Raw genomic sequence first — 12,893 nt, 5'->3', positions numbered from 1 at the left:
TAGATATGAAAACAACACTCATATCAATGACAAAACAATTACATTAACAATCATGTTACGTTATTTTTAAAATTTTTCCTTTTCTTTTTCGTACCTTCTTTAACACACTACTTCTCCGCTGCGAAGCGCCGGTATTCTGCTAGTCATAAATAATTGTTACTTTTGTACTTTGATTTGATGTCAACAGTTTTCAAAATTCAAACTCGTAAATGGTAAATCATAGCAATTCTGTTGTTATGTTATGGTCCTCATGAGTTGGCTAACGGCAAATATTAGAATAATTTGACACTTTTTATACTCTTGCGAAACGATACCATGTCAGCCAGTAGCAGCGGATCCGGCAAACATTATAAGAGTGGTGCTGCTATACTTAAGGCATGCCTGCAGAAGGACTTGAAAAACGCTACTAAACTTACCCTGATTTCTACCCTTCTCAAAACTGAGCAAGGAATAGCGGTGGTAACTGTGAATGCTGATGCTGGTAAATCGTCGCAACGGTCACAAGAAGGTTATGCATACAGTGCAGTGAGTGAAATGGTTGTAAAAATGATACCAGAAGAAAATCCTTTAACCCCAGTGATTCACGATTCTAGATTTAGCAATGTGTATTTTACTAAAATTCAGTAGTCAGAGAACTTTTTATCTGCATGGGGGATTAAGAGTGTATGAATACAAGTATGAAAGTTAATATACTGTATTTTCTACCCGAATTCCAGCATTGGCACCTGCCTTTTTTACTCTTGGTCAGGTTGAGTTAAGCCATCATATTCATCTCATTGGTTCTATCAAACTAGTTCTTCATATAGAGTACTGAATATTTACTGCTGTATAAAAATCAAGCACATCAAGCACTCCTCAAGATACCCCATTAATTTTCTAAAATTTCAAGGCATTGATTTTAGAAAAATAACAACTAAAATCAACTCTAAAGGACTTTCAGTGCCAGTGAGGTTCCTGGTCTATTGTAAGCAAAACTCACTTTTCCATCTCCAAAGCAATTACTATATGAAAGTCACAAATAACTTAAATCAGCTTGAAGTAGGATTGCATCCTTGGGCTTTTTAAAGTATGCCATCAGGAGGAGAAGGACACATGCACACTTAACTGAAACCTCTGCTTCAAACTTAGACAGGACATCCTGAATTCCTGAATGATGGCTTAGTTCCTGGCAGAACCTAATTGTATTGCCTTTGTTGTGTAGTGCATCTTGCAGCTTGCTGAGGATATAGATGTCCGTTAGAAGCCTAAAGTGGGAGTAAAGACATCTTTGTAAGAAAAGCAAAGGTCAATTCCTACTTGTGCAATGTGTGGGGCAGGCACTCCGTTAAGTTATCGGTGCTGAAGGATATAGGTCTTCTCCATAAGTGGTTCAGCTTACTGTACTCCACCCATCCCTAACTCTGAGAAGATTTTAAGTAGCTGCATTTTGATTTTATCTGATGATGCCTCAGTTTCTCTAGAGGGCATTTCTACAGGACACCACATCACACATCCATATTGATCTACAGGGCCTCTTGCTTCCCCAGCTGCATTAGCGTGGGACCTTTTCTCTCTGCGTCACCTTGCAAGGGTACTTTTTCTGTTTTTATATTCCACTCTTATTTTAATTTGCTGAAGAAGAGAGTAGCAACCCTCTCCAACCGCGTCTCCTTTTTTCCAACATCTGCAAAACTTTGGGTACTTCCTTACAATTCCTCAGACTAAGCTGTGACACATTGCTCTAGTAGGGTTAAAGTCATGTTCAAGCATCTGATCCACCAGTGCTTTCACCGTATATATTTTTTGTCCAATTGTGATGGTCTTGTTTGATTTGCCACTGCTTTTTGAATTGCTGCTGACATCCTATTCCAATTTACTTGGAACTCAGCATACCAAGGCCTGCCAGGATGTGGGGATGAAGAAACAGAAAAGTTTGGAGTGCTTGAGGAGTTAGAAGATAGGATGAGTGGAGTGCTCACAGGGCTTGAGGAAGAGGAGGGATCAAGAGGTAGTAGCATCCAGTTCACTTTGAACTGTTACAAGTCCTAGAAATGATCAGTGGAAGAAAGACAAAAAGCAGTAAACTAAATTAATTTTTGATAAATTACATTCTTCCAGTTCAATATACTATATTGATAGCCACCAGACAGAAACAGAATAAGGACAGGAGTAAATGAAAGACATGAGTGTGTTTTATCATCCTTCAATAATCTTTGAACTTCAGTGTTATTTGTTCAGCTTACCGATGGCAGTTATCAAAATATATATTTATCTTCATTTTTAATGCTGTTTAATTGTTTGCGGCACTGGATTAGCCTAATGTATTTCTCCAGATCCTTCTCTTGTACAAAAGCAAGGTCTTCCCTGCTTTCCACACCAAGCTATTCTAACCGTTCAAAAAGAGATGTTAATGATTCATTTGAGAGGCTTGGCAAGATAGACAGCACCACTTCCCTTACGTCTTGACTCATTGTCTAAAAGAGAATTTGGGGCAGACAGTCAAATATTAACCAATTAATTCATAATATCCTTTGCTTGTTTGTTTACTATCAGTAATGCGCTATTTGCTACAATATTATGTCTATATGATTTTACGCTTTATTAAGGCACTAGTGAGTACTCCAAGAAGTGAAAGCATTCACAAACTACGGACTATTCCTATCTCTGTTTGATTTTAATTGCATTAGAAAATGTAACTCTTCATTTATACACTCACCTAAAGGATTATTAGGAACACCTGTTCAATTTCTCATTAATGCAATTATCTAATCAACCAATCACATGGCAGTTGCTTCAATGCATTTAGGGGTGTGGTCCTGGTAAAGACAATCTCCTGAACTCCAAACTGAATGTCAGAATGGGAAAGAAAGGTGATTTAAGCAATTTTGAGAGTGGCATGGTTGTTGGTGCCAGACGGGCCGGTCTGAGTATTTCACAATCTGCTCAGTTACTGGGATTTTCACGCACAACCATTTCTAGGGTTTACAAAGAATGGTGTGAAAAGGGAAAAACATCCAGTATGTGGCAGTCCTGTGGGCGAAAATGCATTGTTGATGCTAGAGGTCAGAGGAGAATGGGCCGACTGATTCAAGCTGATAGAAGAGCAACTTTGACTGAAATAACCACTCGTTACAACCGAGGTATGCAGCAAAGCATTTGTGAAGCCACAACACGCACAACCTTGAGGCAGATGGGCTACAACAGCAGAAGACCCCACCAGGTACCACTCATCTCCACTACAAATAGGAAAAGAGGCTACAATTTGCACAAGCTCACCAAAATTGGACAGTTGAAGACTGGAAAAATGTTGCCTGGTCTGATGAGTCTCGATTTCTGTTGAGACATTCAAATGGTAGAGTCAGAATTTGGCGTAAACAGAATGAGAACATGGATCCATCATGCCTTGTTACCACTGTGCAGGCTGGTGGTGGTGGTGTAATGGTGTGGGGGATGTTTTCTTGGCACACTTTAGGCCCCTTAGTGCCAATTGGGTATCGTTTAAATGCCACGGGCTACCTGAGTATTGTTTCTGACCATGTCCATCCCTTCATGACCACCATGTACCCATCCTCTGATGGCTACTTCCAGCAGGATAATGCACCATGTCACAAAGCTCGAATCATTTCAAATTGGTTTCTTGAACATGACAATGAGTTCACTGTACTAAAATGGCCCCCACAGTCACCAGATCTCAACCCAATAGAGCATCTTTGGGATGTGGTGGAACGGGAGCTTCGTGCCCTGGATGTGCATCCCACAAATCTCCATCAACTGCAAGATGCTATCCTATCAATATGGGCCAACATTTCTAAAGAATGCTTTCAGCACCTTGTTGAATCAATGCCACGTAGAATTTAGGCAGTTCTGAAGGCGAAAGGGGGTCAAACACCGTATTAGTATGGTGTTCCTAATAATCCTTTAGGTGAGTGTAACTAAATGTGCTGGAATCTTCAAAGGCAATTTCTGAATCATATAGTTACCTTCCACAATACTTTCACCACAATATAAAGATGTTATTCGAAGGACAAAGACCTACAGTACAGGCCAAAAGTTTGGAAACACTTCCTCATTCAATGTGTTTTCTTTATTTTCATGACTGAAGGCATCAAAACTATGAATGAACACATGTGGAGTTATGTACTTAACAAAAAAAGGTGAAATAACTGAAAACATGTTTTATATTCTAGTTTCTTCAAAATAGCCACCCTTTGCTCTGATTACTGCTTTGCACACTCTTGGCATTCTCTTGATGAGCTTCAACTTGTAGTCACCTGAAATGATTTTCACTTCACAGGTGTGCCTTATCAGGGTTATTTAGTGGAATTTCTTGCTTTATCAATGGGGTTGGGACCAGCAGTTGTGTTGTGCAGAAGTCAGGTTAGTTGGACGATCATTTATTTTTCAACAGGACAATGACCCCAAACACACCTCCAGGCTGTGTAAGGGCTATTTGACCAAGAAGGAGAGTGATGGAGTGCTGTAAATAGTAATGAAAATAAAGAAAACACATTGAATGAGGAGGTGTGTCCAAACTTTTGGCCTGTACTCTATATGTGTATGTGTTCTTTACAGAACCTCACAGACTCTTCCTACTCCATTATTTATCTATCCTTTCTACTTCCATCATCCAACAACTTACACAATTTCTAAAAAAGAATGATGAAGAGCAATTAGTAGTAGGTCACACACATTATAAGCTGGAAGTGGATAGTGGTCAAGAAAATTATCTTGCTTTATACAAACATAATCCTTTTGGACTACTCCTAATTTACAACAGACACTTATGTCTCTCAACTTCACAAAGGTATGGTTCTCTGTAACAAAGTATGTAGAGTCATGGACAGTAAGGACCAGAATAATCTTCCCAACATAAAGTTCTTCATCACTACTTCCAAGCACAGCCAACATTCCTTTCCTGTATGCTGTGCCTTTCATAGTCACTTCATTGCATGCCACAGTAGACTGTGACTCAAATGTATAACTGGCAACAGATTCTCTGATTTTGTCATTATAATCATTCACAAAAACTGTGTACCCTTGTGTGCCTGTACAACTGGAGGGAACAGGTTGCCTGCACTCAAGTAAGCCTGACGAAGTTGGTGTCTCTCTGCCAGTCTTTTGCACAGGTTTTTAAAGTTGTGTAGCTTTCTGGCACACGTTTTGAAAAAGGTGTGCTTACTTTCAAACCTTAACGTCCAAAGGCAAATAAGTGGACCAAAGTGGAGTATAAGTTCAGGATAATTGCAAATATAATGATGCTTAGGTTTTAAAGGGTGATTACGGAAAAGCTTTTTCCTACTGTGTATATATTCTTCAATTATGACTTTGAGATATGCCATTTGGCCTGCTGCGATAGCTGGCGCACAGACAAGCTCCACTATCTCTCTTAGTTGTAAAAGGAGTTGCCATACCTCATTTTCACAGGAATCTTGAATTCTATCACCTATCAAGAGAGGAAACAACCTAAGAAAACACCAATTTTGAACTGCATGTCCATTTAGTTGTTCACTACCAGGGGAAACATCTGCAGGTTTGTCATTGGCATCATTTCCTTGATATTGAATTGGTTTCTTACATCTGTTTAATTGTGACCAACAAACAAAGCAAGTTCATAAGACACAATACCTTTAAACAAGTCATGGGCTAGATATGGTTGGAGTCCAGGATTGCAAACAAGGAAATATGAAAGTTGGTTAAAAGGAGAGTCAAACTTGATACATGATACAGCAGGGTCTAAACCCTGAACATGACATTTATTTGACTGTATTGACCTCACAGCACCACACAAGTATGGTTCTTTGATAAACTTCGCTTTATCTGTTTCACAGTAGTGACAAAAATTGCTAGCCCGACTGACGTTTTCCAAAAAACCTCCAATAGAGTGGGATCCCAAGTTGTCTCTTGAAATGGCAATCAGAGTGCCTTTTACAAATCTGCCATCACTTATCAAAATCCCTCTCTCTTGTAGAAATTTGGGGTCCTTGATCAAAGGTTAAAAAATTCTGGTCACTCTAAAGTATTTTATGTTCTGCTCCCTACATAAGAGAACAAGTTGCATGTGATTTGTAGTGGATCTATTATGTGGCAAAATTTCATCCAGGGTTAAGTATACAGCTAAAACGTTATGTTGTTTTCTCCCTGATCCAATTGGGTTTACAACCTCAAAGGCATCTTGATATAAAATCAAACCAATAGAAGAAGGTTCTGTTTTCAACAGTGGGTTACTTCAAACTCCCTCTCCATTTCCAACATCCTTATAGACATTTTCATTGGATGGTTGAGAGTGTGGTATGGCATACTGTTCTCTTACAGACTCACTTTTGATCAATGCAAATAAAGTCTCTTGTATTGGTATATACAGTACTGGGCAATTTCATTTTCATCAGTACCCAGGAACAAGGGTGCAGGCTTAACATAGTTGAAATTCTTTTTAAAAACAGTCTTTCTCTTTTGTTCTGTACTTAGAAGTTCCTTGTTATACATCTTAAGGAGATCCCTCTGTTCATTTAATCAATTATGTCACTTATAGTGGCCTCTGGAATTCCAAGTGCCTTCAATTTCTCACTCAGAATCTTAAGTAAAATATGAAAGTTCAATGTCATAGGCATTTTGAAAATCCTCAATGATTGTTTGTATGGTACTTGTTGGTAACAATACCTTAGCTTGTTATTTCAGATAAAGAAGTATAATGTTTTGCAAAATCACAGTTGCATCCACAGCCAGTGGCCTTTCTGGTTCACAATCATCCTCATCAAAAATATTTGAATCTGTCTGACTAGGAACGCCAAAAGGATCCGTGAGAACTTTTCAGTAGTCAGAATTATATAAAAATTTCATGTAATGCCATTTGTTTAAAGTCCAGTGTGAAACCTGTGGTAGAAATCAAACATACTAATTAATGAAAGAAATGTATCCTCTACTAGGACAAGTGTGATAAAACCTTTTTCAGTAAGTAATAACGCAGGAGAAAGTTTGTCCATCTGCATCCTTTATTTCCCCTTGCAGCACCAGGCTGAAGAGGGAGCATCCATCACAGATGTCTGTTACAACTTGATCAGAAAGGTCAAAAACTACAGGTAGGGTGTTCTACTGTATTTATAGACAATTGTATTTGTATAACAGTGCTGAACTAATCCTTACAGATCATACTCTGATTGGTTTAAAGACATGAAGTGTTTTAGCATAGAACACAATCATCCTAAAATAAAAGTCTTTCTCCATTATATCCTTGTTCTTCAATATCTCTTGAATTCAGCACTTATTCTGGTATGAAAACTTTATATGTGCCAACTAGAAAGTCTTACCAGGTGCATGAAAGAACATTAATTCAACCAGTTTCTTGAACCATCCTACAAATAGCTGCCTCTGTTCAGTGCTCTCTAGTATTCTGCCTGTTTTTGTTTATTTGTCCCATCATTTGGTGTCCAGCTGTAATTATTTATACCCGTGAAGTATTGTTGAATATTCAGCAATTCAGTTTGTGTAATTTGACACCTGATTTTTCACAATTAAGAACATTTCTGGATACCTTAGCTGGTGGAGCAGCAGATGCAGACAAAGGTATTGCAAAAGGGGGAAGAGCACTGGTATACCCATTAGACTGAGAAAGTGGGTTTTCAAATGACTCTCCCAAGTTTACATCTCCACTCTCTAGGCAATAAAATGCATGAAATATTACTCCTCAAGAAAACTTTTTACTTTCTTCTGCTCTGTGTTTTACAGAAACCTGGTAAATGAATCCAACCTGGACTCTGCATTACACCTGCCTGGTTTTCAACTTTACAGAGAGGATCTCACATCAGAGATATCAGGGAAAAGAAAGGGAGGCGCAATCTGCTTTTATATCAATGAAGATGTCAGGGTGTTAAGTAGATTTTTTTCCTCATTTTTTTGGTTAGTGGTGACTGGTGAAAAAAATTTGGGAAAGGGTGAAGCTTTTGGGATGACAAACTGAAGCAGCACTTATTTATTACACAGGGCAATTCACATCTATCTATTTTATAGTACCTTTCATATCTATCTATCTATCTATCTATCTATCTATCTATCTATCTATCTATCTATCTATCTATCTATCTATCTATCTGGTTGTTCCACATGCTCTTGTTGTCCTCACCATATACCCTTTACACCATGCTGCCCAATCTGATGCAAGCTTTCCCATTTCTACTGCATTTCAAAACTTCAGTCTGTGATATCCACAGTCCCCTTATTCTTCCCATAACTTGCCCTATAAATGTGGAAAGGAACAGGTGCATCTGCCACCCAAATTTTATACTAAACTTGTCTCTAAATTGCCCAGTCCTCTGCTAACTTGCCCAGTTCCCCATTCTGCCAAAACCCAAAAACCACACCATGATGTTTAAACCTCCATCTCAATAATCTTCCAATAATCTGTACTTCTGTCTGTCCTATAACATATCCATAGCATACATCCAATCCAAATCTTATTCTGCCTCTGCTAATTGAGTTTCTAGTACTTCACCATTTTCACTGTGTTCCATAAATCTACAGCATCAATCAGTAATCCTCTGATTTTACTCAAATCTTGTCTCCCAGTTTATAATTTAGCACACCTGCAGAGTCACTCCTACCCTAATTTTATTCTGCCCAGTCCTATGCAAGTTTCTGAGGCTCACCTCACCTGGGCACAAATTGCAACACTGCAAGATCCACAGACCCCCCCCCATCTTAAAACATAACTCACCCCCCAACCTGTCTTGTACTATATCCACAGGACAAGTCCAAACTAAGTCGTATTCTGCCTTTATGAATAGGATACCTACATTTCCTTGAACATAAATTTTGCCCTCCTTTCCTTCAGACCTGAAAATTTCTCAGTTACTTTCTAATTAGACCATGCCATTCCACTAAAATTAACCACATACTTTAGTCTACCACAGTGTTTCCCAACCTTTTTTCTGTGGTCACAAACTTTTTGTAACCAAAATCATCCTCAAGGCACACCACTATTCTACTAACCATAAAGACATTATATAGTATCTCGTCTATTATAGACAGAATATGCCAATATTTGTTCATCTCTTTGTTGTGCCTTCTAATGCCCTTCCTGTAGCCTTCATCTAGCTGTTCAGCAATACTTCTTCTTCTTTCAGCTGCTCCCATTAGAGATTGCCACAGTAGATCATCTTCTTCCATATCTTTCTGTCCTCCGCATCTTGCTCTGTTACACCCATCACCTGCATGTCCTCTCTCACCACATCCATAAACCTTCACTTAGGTCTTCCTCTTTTCTTCTTCCCTTGCTGTTCTATCCTTAGCATCCTTCTCCCAATATACCCAGCCTCTCTCCTCTGCTCATGTCCAAACCAACGCAATCTCGCCTCTCTGACTTTGTCTCCCAACTGTCCATCTTGAGCTGACCCCCTAATGTACTCATTTCTAATCCTGTCCATCCTTGTCACACCCAATGCAAATCTAAGCATCTTTAACTCTGCCACCTCCAGCTCTGTCTCCTGCTCTCTGGTCAGTGCCACTGTCTCCAACCTATATAACATAGCTGGTCTCACTACCGTCCTGTAGACCTTCCCTTTCACTCTTGCTGATATCCGTCTGTCACAAATTACTCCTGACACTCTTCTCCACCCACTCCATCCTACCTGCACTCTCTTTTTCACCTCTCTTCCACAATCCCTATTACTCTGTACTGTTGATCCCAAGTATTTAAACTCATCCACCTTCACCAACTCTACTCCCTGCATCCTCACCATTCCACTGACCTCCCTCTCATTTACACACATGTATTCTGTCTTAATCCTGCCAAAAATATTTAGGTTCATGTTATTGTCTGGATATCAGCTGATACTTTCATGCTCCTAACATTTTAGATCTCATATCCCCATTGTTGTCCACAAAGTTTCGAGAACAACACTTTGAAACAGTAAACAGAGAAAGCAAAAAAAGGTATTACTTACACCACATCCAGTTAGCCAACTCTATTTGTCATAACAAGAGCTCGGAAAAATCCGTCTGTAAGCTTATCCTCGACCACAGTTGCTGCTGAATTCTTAAGTCGGGTCAATCCAGTCCAAGCTCCTTGATCTTCTTTTTTTCTTCAAGTGAAGTTTTCTTTGATTTCTGAAATTCTGCTTGAAGTTGCCATCTTTCTTAAAGTCACTGTTGCTCATCAGTAGTTACGTAACGTTAAAGCGGGTGTGAACTGTACACCATTGATGTCAACATTACATAGTGCATTGAAGATTGTCTTATTACATCAGATAAAAAAAAAACCTTAAAATAATACTAATTTGCTGCCAATAAATGTGGGAGTGGGTGCAGAGAGCTGGATCACCAAAAAAATCAAAAAGCAACCAATTAAATGGCAGTCTCAGGTCACCTGCTTACCAAAAGATCAAGGACCTACATTTGGCTGGTGTCCTTCACTCCGGAAATATAGGTATTGTAATAAGAATGAGTCTGCAGACATCATAAAAGTTTGGGGCAGCCACCTGTATATTATATCCCAGCTGCAAACGTTTTTGAAATATTTGAACAGAGATGTTCACAAGACTGAGTCTAAAACAGAACTGACTCTTTGTAGGTAAGATGGCCGTTTTAAGGGCTGTGGAAGGAAATTATGTAATCTATGGCAGAACTGGGTCCTCCCTCCTTTGTCTAGAGACAGAGTCTGCTCTTCATTGTCTGAAAACAGTGGCTGTTCTGCTGCCTAGTTTGATCATACATATCAAATACATTTACATACAACAAAATTATTCATATTTACTAATTGAAAGACATGGACAAAAATTTTGAGCTTAACTTCACAATTAACATATGAATACAGAAGCTTGTAATATGAAAATTAGCTTTAATAAAAATCAACATCATTAGAAATCACCAGAAAAATCAAAAAGCAACCATTTAAATGGCAGTCTCTGGTCACCTGCTTAGATCAAGGACCTACATTTGGCTGGTGTCCTTCACTCCGGAAACATAGGTATTGTAATAAGAATGAGTCTCCAGACATCATAAAGGTTTGAGGCAGCCACCTGTATATTATATCCCAGCTGCAAACGTTTTTGAAATATTTGAACAGAGATATTCACAAGACTGAGCCCAAAACAGAACTGAGTCTTTGGAGGTAAGATGGAGGTTTTAAGGGCTGTGGAAGGAAATGATGTCATCTATGCCAGAATTGGAAGTCTGAGGTCATCAGAGGTGCCGGAAGTGACATCAGAGGTGCCAGAACCTGGTGAGATTTCTGGAATGGTCTGCAAGAAACAGAGAGACAGTCAGCACACTCTGCCATCCCCGGTCTGGTGTAGTGTTACAGTTACCCAGGCCCTTTAGTTGTCTCCTACTCACACGTGTGTGACAATATTCTTACAGAATGCGTTTACTCACACAGAAATTAAACAAATACAAGTATTAACCAAATATTTAATGGATGTTGGCATGTGCTGACACCATGCACACTGTGCAAATAAACACATTTATTTCATGATTATTTCACATTAATAAATAAATTTATGTAGAGTTTTTAAAACATTTGGAGAGGCAGTGCCGTATCAGGCTTGCGTGAGTGCAAAGCTTCAAAAATTGTATGATCAGATAACCTCAGAGCAAAATGATCCAAACTCCCTTCTAATTATTCTTGGGGGATTTTAATAAGGCAAATCTCAACCACAAACTTCTCAGATTTATACAGCACATAAAGTGCCCCACTTGAGATAAAAACCCACTGGGTCATTGCTATACAGTGTTAAAGCATGCCTATTGCACTGTCCCCTGTGCAGCTTTGGCTTTCTCTAACCACTGTTTTATTTATTTGCTCACAACCTATAGGAGTAAGTTAAAATCTGCTAAACCTTTGATTAATACAGTGAACAAGTGGACTAATGAGGCAAAGTTGAAGCTGCAAGCCTGCATTGACTGTATGGACTTGGGTGTCTTTGAAGATACTTCTGCTAACTTAGATGAACTGGCAGACACAGAAACATCTTATGTTAGCTTTGCGAAGATATATGTGCCTCCACCAAGACCTGCTTAAAATTTAACAGCAGCAAACCTTGTGTTTTGTCTTGGTAGAGTTCTATATTACTCTACATTCCCCTTTTGTATTATTAATGTGTAGCCTTTATCAGAATGCCTCAAATCTCACAGACTTACCACTGTTTATAAGGTATTGTACTATATAACTTCTCCTCACCTTCCCTTCTATATTTATAACCTCAGGCAATTGGGTGTAGTAAAAGACAAGCAGGAGTTAAGTTACAACTTTAAAGAAGGTATTATTGATAATATTCATAAATAATACCAATAAGCAAAGTACAAGTGAATATTGGCAACAATTATCTATACTAATAAAAGGCAAAACCCTAACTGACTCACTCACTCATTCACTCATCACTAATTCTCCAACTTCCCGTGTAGGTAGAAGGCTGAAATTTGGCAGGCTCATTCCTTACAGCTTACTTACAAAAGTTGGGCAGGTTTCATTTCAAAATTCTACGCGTAATGGTCATAACTGGAACCTATTTTTCTCCATATACTGTAATGGACTTCAGCTCGTTGGCCGTGGGGGGCGGAGTTGCGTCTTACATCATCACGCCTCCCACGTAATCACGTGAACTGACTGTGAATGCAGTACGTAGAAAACAAGGAAGCGTTGAAGAAAAATGCTCCAAAGAGCGCTGAAGAAAAAAACGCATACAAGCTTATTCATAAGTGCAGCTACTGCGGAAACAAAGCACGGTGTAAACCGTAAGTTTAAATTAAGTTTATAGACACGCTCACGCTAATGTTTGTCATGCCTTCATCGAATACTTTATTAGCGAGATACAAGTTTAATGAGAAGACATGAGGTATAAACGAGACTTTGAATCACTTTGTAACGGAGTTAAAATTGCTGTAGCGAGAAACTTTAAAGTGCCGGGTCTTAGCTAATATTAAAT

At 38.9% G+C, this 12,893-nt stretch overlaps 1 pseudogene; it reads right to left on the bottom strand.

Annotated features, from left to right (window-relative positions):
• Positions 1 to 1,012: 1,012 nt before the first annotated feature.
• Positions 1,013 to 1,997, bottom strand: LOC120538545 (annotated as a pseudogene).
• Between the last annotated feature and the right edge of the window lie 10,896 nt (positions 1,998 to 12,893).

Source organism: Polypterus senegalus, chromosome 11 (genome assembly GCF_016835505.1).
Source record: "Polypterus senegalus isolate Bchr_013 chromosome 11, ASM1683550v1, whole genome shotgun sequence".
In the NCBI taxonomy this organism is placed as follows: Eukaryota; Metazoa; Chordata; class Cladistia; order Polypteriformes; family Polypteridae; genus Polypterus; species Polypterus senegalus.
Note: the sequence above shows the minus strand (reverse complement) of the source record. Positions and strands in the feature narration are given on the sequence as shown.